This window comes from Lepus europaeus, chromosome 13 (genome assembly GCF_033115175.1).
Source record: "Lepus europaeus isolate LE1 chromosome 13, mLepTim1.pri, whole genome shotgun sequence".
NCBI classification, from domain to species: Eukaryota; Metazoa; Chordata; class Mammalia; order Lagomorpha; family Leporidae; genus Lepus; species Lepus europaeus.
Genome location: NC_084839.1, coordinates 65029932 through 65042790, shown reverse-complemented (window position 1 = coordinate 65042790; position 12859 = coordinate 65029932). Strand labels below are relative to the sequence as shown.

The 12859-nt window shown below is 49.0% G+C and overlaps 1 protein-coding gene and 1 pseudogene across 1 annotated transcript in view; one reads left to right on the top strand and one right to left on the bottom strand.

Moving 5' to 3' along the window:
- ANTXR1 (ANTXR cell adhesion molecule 1) overlaps nt 1-12859 on the bottom strand; it is a 232098-nt gene that overhangs the window by 41444 nt on the left and 177795 nt on the right. The gene's annotated exons all lie outside the window — the stretch shown is intronic.
- LOC133772963 (KATNB1-like protein 1) lies at nt 4128-11961 on the top strand (annotated as a pseudogene).

Here is a 12859-nt window from a genome sequence, read left to right as displayed (position 1 = left end):
CTCTCATAGTAACAGGGATGATTCCACAGTGCACTTTCCATTGGACTCATTTCTGCAGTTATACCACTAAGGGGAATGGTTTTTATGTTCAATTTTCCAGACTCTGTGACATTTAGAGTTGGCCATTGTAATTCACCTTTAGTAAGGAGAGTCTATGGAAAAGCTTACACAAGATTCACTCCCATTTACAGTGTGTATTCAGGTTGCAGCTGCAGAGTCCTTGGAAAGTAGGTATGTTATAAACTGAGGCCAGTGGCTGCGTGTTAGCTGCTGGGGCCGCACCATTTGCTAGGACAACCCAATATAGACGTTGGAGAGAAACCCAGAGACGCACAAGGGTGCTGAAGCCTAGAGGAATGGAATGAGCACCCAAATGTTCACTCTGTCATCACTGTGCTTTATGAATGTGGCTTTGCTTTTGACAGTGTTAGCCAAAAGGAATAAATGGAAAAACACAAGGCATTACACATTCTTTCTTAAGACATTCATTTAAAGTGAGATTTGGAAAGCCTCAGATTGTTAACTCTCTATTTCTAAACAAATTTTTAAAAGTCAAAGTCATTAATAAGTGACAATGGAAAAAAGTATGAATAGTAGCTGTAATGAAAGCATAGTGTTTTAATAACCCTCAATCAGCCTCATGTTATCTGGGGATGCCCCCAAAAGATTTTGTGAACTCCCTCTCCCTATTAAAGTCAGAGGATTTACCAAGATGTCTCTTAAATGCAGTCACCTAGGTGACAGCATTACATATAACAGTTAACGAACAGTTAAGGCTTGGGAGGCTGCAGAAGTAGTTATGATCTCTGGGACAAGAAAGCAAACGGAGCTACGACTCAGTGCTACCAAGGAAAGTACAAAGTGTGAGCTATGGTCCCTGCCCTCAAATTGCCCACAGGGGGTGAAATTACAACAGTGTCGTTGTGGCACCAGCTGTAAATGCAGGAAGAGGGAGGGGCCAGGCACTGGGAGAGGGGCTTGGAGGATCTGATTAGACAAAGGGCTGGAGGAGGCGGGGCCAGGAGTAGGGTGTGGCTGCCTCCCTCTCTCCACATGTCAGCCTGTGCCTTGCCTCCCAGCTCCTCTCCCATCTGGGCCCTTGCAGGTGCTGGTCCCCCCCGCCCACTGGAAGCCTTTTTCTTCACTGTACTGGGAGAGTTCATCTTTCAGGTCTCTTCTCTGAGTCCCTAGCCTGGGGTTAAATCTCCCTGACCTGTGCTCCCACAGAGCCCCAAATTCTCCCGCACACCATTTATTGTGGGGAGATGCTGTTTAGTGCTCTTTTCTGATACTCTAGAAGAACAGGGATTTGCGTGTTTCTGCTCTCTCCCTCCTTGCCCCCTGGCTGCAGAGAAGCAGCTGAAGGCCTGTTTGTTGGAAGAATGGGAGTCCCCAGGCCTGCACACAGTGCTGTAGATGAAGGGCGAGGCAGAGAGAGCAAAGGAACACGGGGTAATCTGTGAGTGCAGGAGAGCAAGTGCGTGCATCAGGAGGGCATCCGTGGTTCTGTCATCTTGGGCAGGGTATAAAAGTGGAAGGTGTTGGGAAATAGGAGGAGGCAGGACAAGAAGGAGGTGGTTGCGTGGCCAGGACTAACCCTGCCTTCCAAATGTGAGCCTGGCCCCACCTTCTCTTCAAGAGCTCAAGCCCTCTCTTGACTCCAATCCCCCTCACTTGGTCAGGAGTGAGGACTTAAGGAGAACCAGGGAGGGGAGGGCTGCTGAGTTCTAGTCTTACAAATTCTACTAACACTCTTAGGAGTCTTCAACAGGGCAGGGGCCTTATCTTGGCCTTCTCTCCTTTACATGAAAAATGAGTATTAAGTTGGGATGGGAACAAGTGAGATAATACCCCTGGGAGTGTGCAGAAGAGGTCTCTCCACCACTTTTCCAAGCCTCAATGTCCTCCCTCTAAAACAAAAGGAGCTGGGATCATGAGGAATTGCCTGTTCATCTTTGAACAGGGTAGGGAGGGCAGAAACAGACATGCGGAGGGAAGAGAAGTTTATGTGGTCTGTTCTCCTGACACTGTGGATTTTAGAACCCCATCTCCTGGGTCAGATTTTGCCATCTGTGATTCAATCCAGTGCTTCCAGATCAGAACTGAGTTTCCTATGAGCCTTGGTTATGATGATTCTCAAGTGAGGCCTGTCACAGAGTTATAGAATGTTCCTGGAGGGAAGGAACGGCCCCCAGAAGCCAAGTGGTTAGACATAAACATCATGTTTGGACAATGTAGCAAACTGCCTAAAATGTTATGCACTTGGGTCGAATTCTGACTCTGGAGCCAAGCCCTACCTCCCTCAATTCTGCTCAGAAGGAGAAAAAGTGAGGTCAGAGAATTTGAGCAGGGGGGCTTTACTGCCCAGCCCAGTCTTGTTCAGTCTCTTGCATTTACTTCTCCCCTGTTTGCTATTTGCAACTTGATACTAGAACTTGACCTTCTGTTGTTGCAGCTGCTTGGGAGATGAGGCAATCTGGAGCCGAAAGTCCTCAGAGAAGCTAGGAACTGATGAGGGGTGTGCATGGGCTTGTGGAAGAAGAGGGGGTGATGATGGGGAGTGGAAGAGAGGAGAGGTGATTAGGGGAGAGGAGAGGAGGGAGAGGGGGTTCAATCCCATCAGTTGCCTTCACACTCATTTACTCAGGGAGAATGTCTCAGATGGAGGAAGATGGGGCCCGAAAATCCCAAGATGGCACATTTCACAGCATCAGCTCTAGGCTTGACGGCCCTGAAAAAAGTTACCTTTACAGGTTTTGGGGGCAGTTTGGTTTGTGCTGTGGACACAGCCTGTTTTTTGGAAAGCAAGCCAAGAATTCTGAGTACTCATCTCCCTCTTCCAATGAGACGGTGAAGGCGAGATTTCCAAGGGTGAGAACTGAGTGAATACTACTGGGAATTCAAACATGCAGGGAAGGGACTGTGCCAAAATAAATCACACCCTCTAGGAACACTTCCTGCCATTTGCTTTCTTCTCTCTTTTCTTTAAATGACCCACTTTTTACAAAAGGTTATGAGAGGTCAGGAGTCAGAGGTCAGCAAATTAGACTTTCTGTCCACACAGGGATAGAAAGGGACCTTACAGCCTGGTGCCAGATGCTGCCAGGAATTCTCAAGATCTCTCTCTACCCAGAGTAAAGTTTCAATGTAAACGTGTATTGTGCGAGAAAAACCTGTCCTTGCCATAAGGACTTCAACTTGGAGATAAGTCGATTTTTTTTCTTTTTAGTCACTGCTGATTTAGACATGAGAAAATGATTCATAGAAAATGGTTTTCACACATGTTGAGATATAAATAAAATTCTCTGCAATCCACTGCCGTTTTCAGGGGAAGGAAAGGTAGAAATGAACTCCCTACTATGTGCATGGCTCAGTCTTTCCCTTTGTCTACTCCTGGGGTGGTGGAGACCTCCACTGTGGAGACTGGGAAGGGCTGCTCTGGGGGGCGCTCAAGGGCTCCCAGGGGCTCTGGCTTCCTCCTGTCCCTTCTGGTTGGGCCCTTGGCTCCCAGCTGCCCTGTTCCCCCAGCCTCATCACAGGGAGCCAGGGGCCATCAAATGGATGCCCTCAGCTCCCCACCTGGCTCTACCACCAGGCCACTAAGGAAGACTGCCCCCCACTGCCCAGCCTTGGGACCTCCCACCCCTCCCCCAAGGGACCCTGCACTCTACGCAGGAGCTCTTCTCTTCCACTCCTTCCTCTGCAGGTGCCCAGGATCCTTTCTGACTCCAGCTGCTCTCAGCTACTGCTCAGCCCCTGCCGTCCTCCACTAGGCTTCACTCCCGTTCACGTCATGTTGCTGAGCCTGGCCCACCAAGGTTGCCGTGACCTCCTTACCGCTGTCCTCCATGGAGTCCTGCTCTCCGCTTGGAATCTTAATTTCCCATGAACTAACACAGTTGGCCCCATCCTCCTCCTCTGGCTCCCAGGCCCCCAGACTCTCCCATTGCAGCTTCTCCTCTGAACAGTCCTTAAGTCTCCTTCTTGCTCCCTTGTTCCTTTCTCCACCCTGTCTTAAAGACGTGACTGCCTGGCTCAGAGAGCAGCCTGAGTCTATGTCCCCTCCCTGGCTCCCCATTGCTTCATCTGGTCTCCTGCCGCTGTGCCTCCAGCCCAGAACCCTCGCCATGGCGGGGCTGCTGCCTGCCCGGCTCAGCTGGGGGGAGTGAGGCAGGTAGGTGTCTATGACACGGAAGCTGAGGCAGCACTTACACGTGGGTCCCTGCACAGGACCACCCTGCACGTGCAAGATCCTGTCAGTGACCTCAGGGTCACTCCTGAGACTGCCTTAGACCTTCTGCCCTAGTCACCTGGCACACCTCACCCTAGTCCCACCCGAGCCTGGCCATCCTGCTTGGATGTCCTGGATGCATCTTTTTAACTCCGTAAGTTAAAAAAACACCAGAATCCTTATCTACCCACCCAAAGCTCTCTTCCCTCAGGAGCTCTACTGGGTGAATGGCAGCACAGCTGGCTGTCATTGAGGCCAAATCCTGGGGTCCTGCTTGTCCATTTCATACCCAGGCAGTGACCACATCGTAGCTCTGTTTCCTGAACTCTGTCTTCCTCACCCACACTGCTGCAGTTGCGATTGCTATCACCTCTCACTGTCACTGTGCCCTCCCTGCAGCCAGTGTGGTTATTACAACACACACACACACACACACACTCCATCACAGCCCCGCCCATTTGCAGTCATTCTCCAGTGGGCTCAGTATAGGCCCCACGATCGGCACCCTGTGTGTCTCTCCTCCTTGGTCCCTCCCCTCACTGCCACTTTGTCCTTCTCTGTCCCCTGTTCCTTGCATCTCCCTGAAGGAGCCACAGTCTCATCCACAGGTCTTTGTTCAAGCTTCTCTCTTTCCAGAATATCTATCTCACACTCTCTTTCCGATCTCAGCCTACATGTCTCTTCAAGACGCTGCTTGGCCTTGAAGGCTGCTGGGATGCCCCAGGCAGGTGCAGCCGCCACACTTCACGCACTCATGTCCACCAAAGAGCCCTGTGTACTGGGCGGTGCTGGAGGCCTTGCCTGTTTGACCTGTTTGTCCCTGCTCCTCAGCGGCTGACTGGACACCGGCCCTCCAGCACGCACACAGTGCTCAGCCTGCACAAGGCGCTCACCCAGTAGCTGCTGAAGGCAGGAAGGAAGCGCAAGTCTGCATGTCTTGAATTCATGCTTAGCCCTGCCTTTTCCCAGCTGTGTGTCCTCAGAGAAGTTAATAGCCTTCCCTGAGCCTCAATTTCCGGTCGGTAAAGCTGAGGCCATAGTCACCCCCAATGCACTGCGTGTGGTTTGCGCTTCATAACCAGATCTAGCTCTATCCTCTCTTCCAACCCAAACACCGAACTCCCGGGAGCCAGAAGCAGGTCCTCTTCTAAGTGGCATCCCTAGGGCCGGGCCCTGAGATGGACTCTTAGCAGGAGCACCATAGAGGTTCGATTGTTTTAGGGAAGGCAGCCACGGCAGAGCTCCAAAGTTAGCAATAAAGGAAGAACACGCAAAGGGAAAAGGGGAAGAAAGAGGGAACAGGCAGGGAATGTGGAGGAGGGAGGAGGGAGGGGAGAGAGAGACAGCGAGCCCAGGTGCTTTCCCCGAGGTCTGCTTCTGCCTGTGCTTTCTAAGGACTGGGCTGAGGCTGCTGTCTCCCCTGGGGACACCCTGCTCAGACCATATCCTTGTCAGCGACAGTAGGCAGACCTAGCGCCCACGTGACCAGCCTCTCTCCGTTATTGGAAACAGCTGCCCAGACAGCAGCCGTGGGGCTGGAGCGTCAGGAGGATTTCACAACCTCTGGGGCTGTGCTTCAGATGAGCTTCAAGGGATGTTTATGTGCACTGGTGTGTGCCTGTCCCGGGGTCTCCTCTGATTGCCCGGATCTGGACTTGCACAACAAGCTCAGACCGTGCCTCGGTATCCTGTTCTTCAAGACAGAAATAGAACGTACCAGCCTCCTAGGCCAGATCTGAGAGAAGCTAAGTGGCCTGAAAACACAGAAGACATCCATCCAACCCAGTGCACGTGAAAGGGGTGGAGTTTAAGTTGGGGTAAAGACGACAGGAGGGCTGCGGCTGGCTCACAGATGGGTTCATCTCCATGCAGAAAAGGCAGATGGGCAGGGTTACGGCCTCTGTTTCCCATCCTCTTTACCCGAGCCGTGACAGTAACAGCAGCCAGCATCCAGGCTAGCCCTCTTCCTGGGAGGAAAGGGACCCCTGACAGCACGTGAAGATGGTGATCTTCCATTTCCCCCATGGCCATGAGACTCTCAGGGTATCTGAAGAAGTGGGGAGAACCGCTTGTATACAGAAGGAAAGAGAAGACGCTGGCCTTGAGAAGTAGGGAATTGGACTCTCCCGGGTTCTCGGCCCTGGCTCCCATTAGGACCACCTGGTGCTATGGTGGTTGTGGTTTGTCCCCCGGGGGTTCACGTGCTGGAGGTTTGGTCCTCAGTGTGGTGGTGTCGAAGTGCTGGGCCTAGCTAAGAGGTATTGAGGTCACAAAGTCACACACGAACAGATTCATGTGTCTCGGGAGTGGATCAGAGTGGGAAGGAGTGGATTTGTTCCCAAGAGACTGGACTGTTATAATAAGATCAGGCCTGATCCCTGGCCCCTCCGTGGTCTCTTGTTTCCTTATTGCACAGGTACCCTCTGCACGAGGCCCAATGCCTCTGGGCTTCTCTGGGCCCTGGCTGTGACCCCGGTGCCACGCTGTACCATCTGGCCATCAGAACCAGAGCCAAACAAACCTCTTTGTTTTATCAGTTACCAGACTCCGGGGTTTTGTTACAGAAGGCCAGAATGACCTAGGCCTCTTGGGGAGGTTTTGGAGTCCCACTGCCCACACCTCCTCCCAGAACAATTAAATAGAACCTTTGGGGTGGGCCCTGGGGTATCGGAACTCTGACGCTCCCCAGCTGATCATAACATGCACCGGGCTGAAGATTACTAGAGTCCAGGGACTCTGATTTCTGAATTCTTTTACCTTCTCACCCTTGAAATCAGTAATCTAGTAACAGTCCACAGGGATTTCTCTACAACTGATTGGGACTTAATATTTAGATTTAGGCTAGTCTAGTTATTTCCTCATTGTGAACAGGTATTCTACAGAGATACAGAGGAAAACAGTGGCGTGGTAGTCTAACAAGTAGAGAAATGTTAACTTAGAATTCGAAGCTCTCAGGGCTAGAGGGACCGTGAAACCATCTAGCTCAACCCATCTCGCTGGTTCTCAAGATGGGGTCTTCTTGAGCAGCAGCAGCATCCTCTGGGAGTTAGAAATGCCGACTCCCAGGCCCCGTCCTATAACTACTGCATCAGAAACTCTGAGGGTGCGGTCCTGCAAGCTGTGTTTTAACAAGCAATTTTGATGCTCAAATCTGAGAACCACTGATGTGACACGGGAACCCCGTACTATGCCCCGGCCTGGCGTTATCTTGCTTCCTCTCTGTTCAGGCTAATGACTGCACCTTTAGTCAGGGGCAGCCCGTTCTGTTGTTGAAACTTGCTTCCGTCTATTTCTTCAGAGGCAGTCTTCACTGTACTTTCTACTGGTGATGCTACTGCTGTCTGTTGGTGGGACTCAATCAAAATCAAACTCCATACTCTGAAGATGAGAAGGTATTGTTCTGGCATAATACAGCATTATTATTTTATAGTTTCTAATTTAACACAAGGCAGGTAGTTTACCTACAGCGAATAGCTTTTAGAACAGCTCTCCCCAAATTACCACCAAATAAATTGCCACCAAGGTATAAAAAGTGGCCACTGTTGAGAGAGAATTGTAGAAGAAAAGTTTTGTGAACATGTGTGTTCTCTTGGAGATGGGAAGATTGGTTCTAAATATGATACCACAGGCAAAACTTATACAGATTTATAGATTTGGCTGTAAACTTCTAGATAATTTCAATGTTTTTTTGTTTGTTTGTTTTTGTTTGTTTGTTTGTTTTTTTTTTTGACAGGCAGAGTTGGACAGTGTGAGAGAGAGACAGAAAGAAAGGTCTTCCTTTGTCATTGGTTCACCCTCCAATGGCCGCCGCGGCCACGGCCGGCGCACCACACTGATCCGAAGGCAGGAGCCAGGTGCTTCTCCTGGTCTCCCATGGGGTGCAGGGCCCAAGCACTTGGGCCATCCTCCACTGCACTCCCAGGCCATAGCAGAGAGCTGGCCTGGAAGAGGGGCAACCGGGACAGAATCCGGCGCCCCGACTGGGACTAGAACCCGGTGTGCTGGCGCCGCAGGCGGAGGATTAACCTATTGAGCCACGGCGCCGGCCTAATTTCAATGGTTTTTAAAAAGTTGAAAGACAAATAACAAACTAGGGAAAATTTTGGCTATATATTATAGATATAAATATAGACATATATATAATATTAGACATTAAGTTTCACGAAGTATTATAAATTTAACACATAGCACAGAGTCTGGCACATGGTAGGCCCTCAAAACATCTGATAAATATATGAGTGAAGATGAGTTAAGAAAATAGCCATATAAAAATCAGCACTAGACTATCCAACAGAAAAATAGGCAGTGGTCTGTATAGGCCATTGATGGAAGAAAATAACATTTGAAAAACTGTCCCACCTCACTATAACAAAATATGTAAGTTCAGCTGGCACCTGTCAGATAGGTCAGTTTGAAAATGTTGGTGGGCATCTGGGAAATGAGTGCTTCACAGCTGTGGATGGGACTGCTAATTCATAGTCTTTCAAAAGAGCACTTCGCTAATAGCTTTAAAATTCTGCATGCATTTGATCCAGTAGAAAGCTGGGCACTTATCAGAAGGGAATATTATGAATGTGCACAACAGCTTGGCAATAAAAACATTGATGGGGCCAGGGTTAACGCATAGTAGATCAAGCCACTGCTTGCAATGCTGGCATCCCATGTGGGTACCTGGTTGAGTCCCAGCTGCTCCACTTCTGATTTAGCTCCCTGATACTGCACCTGGGAAAGCAGCCGAGGATGGCCCAAGTACTCAGGTCCCCGCACCAATGTGGGAGACCTGGAGGAAGCTCCTGGCTCCTGGCTTCATATCGGCCCAGCTCTGGCCATTGCAGCCATTTGGGGAGTAAACCAATAGACGGAAGACTTCTCACTCTCTGTCTCTCCTTCTCTATAAACTCTGCCTTTCAAACAAATAAATAAGCTTTAAAAAATTACATGCAACAGTTGGGGCTATGCCAGGAGCCAGGGATTCAATCAGGGTCCCCAAGGTGGGTGGCAGGGATCCAACTAGTTGAGTCATCACCTGCTGCCTCCCAGGGTGTGCATCAGCTGGAAGCTAGAATCAGAAACAGAGCCAGGATTCAAATTCAGGTACTCCAATATGGACAGCTGGTGTCCCAAGCAGTGTCTTCATCAAAAGCCCGCTCCTGTTCTGTGTTCACCCAGGAATCTCCTGATGGGCCCAGCCCAGACAGAACCAGGAAGACAGGCAACGGCAAACAGGAAGCATTCCTATTTCCTGCTATCATCTCCTTCATCTTTCCCTCGACCTGCAGCTTGCACAGCTCTGTGGAGGTGGGCACGGGTCCCGGGAAAGGGTGCAGTGGCTCTGGGCTCAGCCGTGCAATGGGGACCAGAGGCACACATTTGCTCCAGCAGCCTCGGAGACTCTGTTGGTGGGCTGCCTGCGTCTGCAGGCCTGGGGTGGTCCCCTGGGAGGAGAATGGAGCGGACAGGAACTGAAGAAGAGGAACTGCCAGGTTTCTGTGAGGTCAACATGTGTTTGAAACGACTCAGAATGTTAACTGAGAATGTAATTAGGTGATTTTTGTGTTTGTTTTGCTTTAAAGGAAAAATTCAGAACCTGTGACTCTTGTTCATGAGCACATGGCTGGATGGAATCATTTTGAGTTTATGGAAAATGTGGTCAGAACCATAAATCAGTGCTCAGGAATTCGGAGAACCATCACGCTGCAAGCTGTGCAGGGCTGCAGCGAGTCTCCAACTGCTGTGCACAACGGAAGGGCCAGCGTGAAGGCAGAGCCGCAGCACAGCGCTCCTGTCCCCTGGCAGCTTCCGGCCCCCGCTCCCACCTCCTCTGTGAGCTCTCCTGTGGAACTCTCTGAGTGCATCAGCGGCTGTCACCATGGCCACAAGGACACAATCTCCTTCATCTATTTCTTCCACGGATCCTAAAATTTTAGGGGAATTTCTATAAAGAAAACCTGTTTGAAAGTAAACTGCACAATCAAAATTTGTGACCACATTGAGAATATGGTCAAATGTACCCTAATTCTTGGACTTCCTGTACTACTTCAGATCTATGGTTCTGTGTGATCGGGAATGGAAGTTCAAGGTGGTGTCTTGTTTCTCAAAAACATATGCAGGAGGTCTGGGCTTGGCTGAGGTGCCGTGATACCGTGAGGTGCAGAAACTTAAGATCCTATGGCATCTGAAACCCATCCCATATAAGCACTTGTTTGAGTCCTGGTTGTTCCACTTCAGACCCTGCTAATGTGCCTGGGAAAGCAGTAGAAGATGGCCCAGGTCCTTGGGCTCCTGCCACTCATGTGAGAGACCCAAATGGAGTTCCAGTTCAGCCTGGCTCAGCCTTGGCTGTGGTAGCCATCTGGGGACTGCACCAGCGATGGAAGATTCTCTCTTTCTCTCTCTCTTTGTAACTCTGCCTTGCACATAAATAAATAAATCTTAAAAAAAAAAAAAACAACCCAGAACTTTTGTAATAATATTGAGTATCATTCCACTGATCTTTCTAGAAAAAGATCTTTATTTGCACTAATAAGAACATGAAGGAGGTTAAGAAATCTCCTAAACAGTTGGCTGTTTACATAAATAGACCAGTTGGACAAGCTGTGAAAATTCCAGATAAACTACGTACAGTGATCTTTTGCAGAATGAAAGATCATCATCCTTTTCCTTGTGACATGTCAAATAAAGCAAATGAATTGGCTTGTGCAGGCCACCTGCCTGAAAAGTTATGCCCCGATAGTCAAAAACTGTGGTTAATTCCAGCGACTCTGGGTCTTCACAGGCAGAAAGCCTATCATCAAAACACAGTGGAGGGGCCAGCGCTGTGGTGTAGCGGGTAAAGTCACTGTCTGCAGTGCCGGCATCCCTTATGGGTGCCAGTTTGAGTCCTGGCTGTTCCACTTCTGATCCAGCTCTCTGCTATGGCCTGGGAAAGCAGTAGAAGATGGCCCAAGTGCTTGGGCCCCTGCACCCGCATGGGAGACCTGGAAGAAGCTCCTGGCTTTGGATCAGCGCAGCTCTGACCATTGCGGCCAATTGGGGAGTGAACCAGTGGATGGAAGACCTCTCTCACTCTCTGCTTTTCCTTCTCTCTCTGTGTAACTCTGACTTTCAAATAACTAAATAAATCTTAAAAAAAAAAAAAAAACAAACAAACCACAGTGGGTGATATTTTTTTTTGTCTTTTTTCCTGAGGTTTCTCAGGACTGTGAAACAATGGCCCGCATTTTATTGAGCAGGAAGTTGAGTTAGAATTCAGCTTTAACTTTCTGCAGAAAGTGAAGTGTAAGTGAACTTGTAGCTGATTCGGTGAGGATAGAAGATCTTGGAGCTGTGGCAGATCGCCTTCCTCTGCTTACCAAGAGTTTACAGGAAGAAAAATGCTATATCTCACCTGGCTGCTGTGTGGACTGTGGCCTCTAGAAACGTCATCGCTTAAAATCAGATTTGAAGAATATGTAACAGTTGTTCTAAATTAGCTTCAAGCAGTCTTAAAAAGGTGGTGGACGGAACTGTCATCCAAATCAGAAATCATACATGATGGAAGTAGTTGGATTTAATAACAATTTGGAGGATTGCAGGAACAGGAAAACCATCTCACTTTGGTTCCAGGATGTACTGGGAATATAGCTAAGGATGTACATGCTTATTTATTACTCTTGCATTGGGACATTTCATCTACTAAAGAACATCTGGCTATTCGAGACATCCTGGGACTATCTGAGTTCCAAAAATAGAACTCTTCTGAGAACTCTGAACTTTGGAAGAAATAAAAATCATTTTTTTTTCTCTCAAAAAGCCACATAATGAAAACACTGATGAAACCCTAACAGTCTACTTACACTGAAGTGGAATACTACCCTCAGGGCAGCTTCAACTTCAGAGAGGTGAGAGTGCACTAGGCAAAACATTTGCCTTTGCTGCATTTGGGGTCTGTATGGCTTCTTTTTTATTTTTTATTTTTGACAGGCAGAGTGGACAGTGAGAGAGAGAGAGAGACAGAGAGAAAGGTCTTCCTTTGCCGTTGGTTCACCCTCTAATGGCCGCCGCGGTAGCGCGCTGCGGCCGGTGCACCGCGCTGTTCCGATGGCAGGAGCCAGGTGCTTCTCCTGGTCTCCCATGGGGTGCAGGGCCCAAGCACTTGGGCCATCCTCCACTGCACTCCCGGGCCACAGCAGAGAGCTGGCCTGGAAGAGGGGCGACCGGGACAGGATCGGTGCCCTTACCGGGACTAGAACCCGGTGTGCCGGCGCCGCAAGGCGGAGGATTAGCCTGTTGAGCCACGGCGCCGGCTTGTATGGCTTCTTGATAACATTGTTGAAGAACTACTGGGTCTTAATGCAATCAGGCATAGAGTGCAATTTATACTCTGAAAAATTTAGACAGAACTTATTACTAGAAACTACAAAGATCAATCTTTTCTTTAAGGTTGTGTTTAAGATTGTATCACTTACATGTGACAAGCTATTTTCTTATGTTGAAAAGGCTTTGAAAGGTAAAACATCAAACAGTATTACAATCTGTGTATGCAAAATGCTTTAGTTATTACTAAGCCAATGTATTTTGATACCAATATCTATTTAAAAAACTTAAAACAATCATGCTTCTGGCATGATAAAATCCTGGAATTAAATC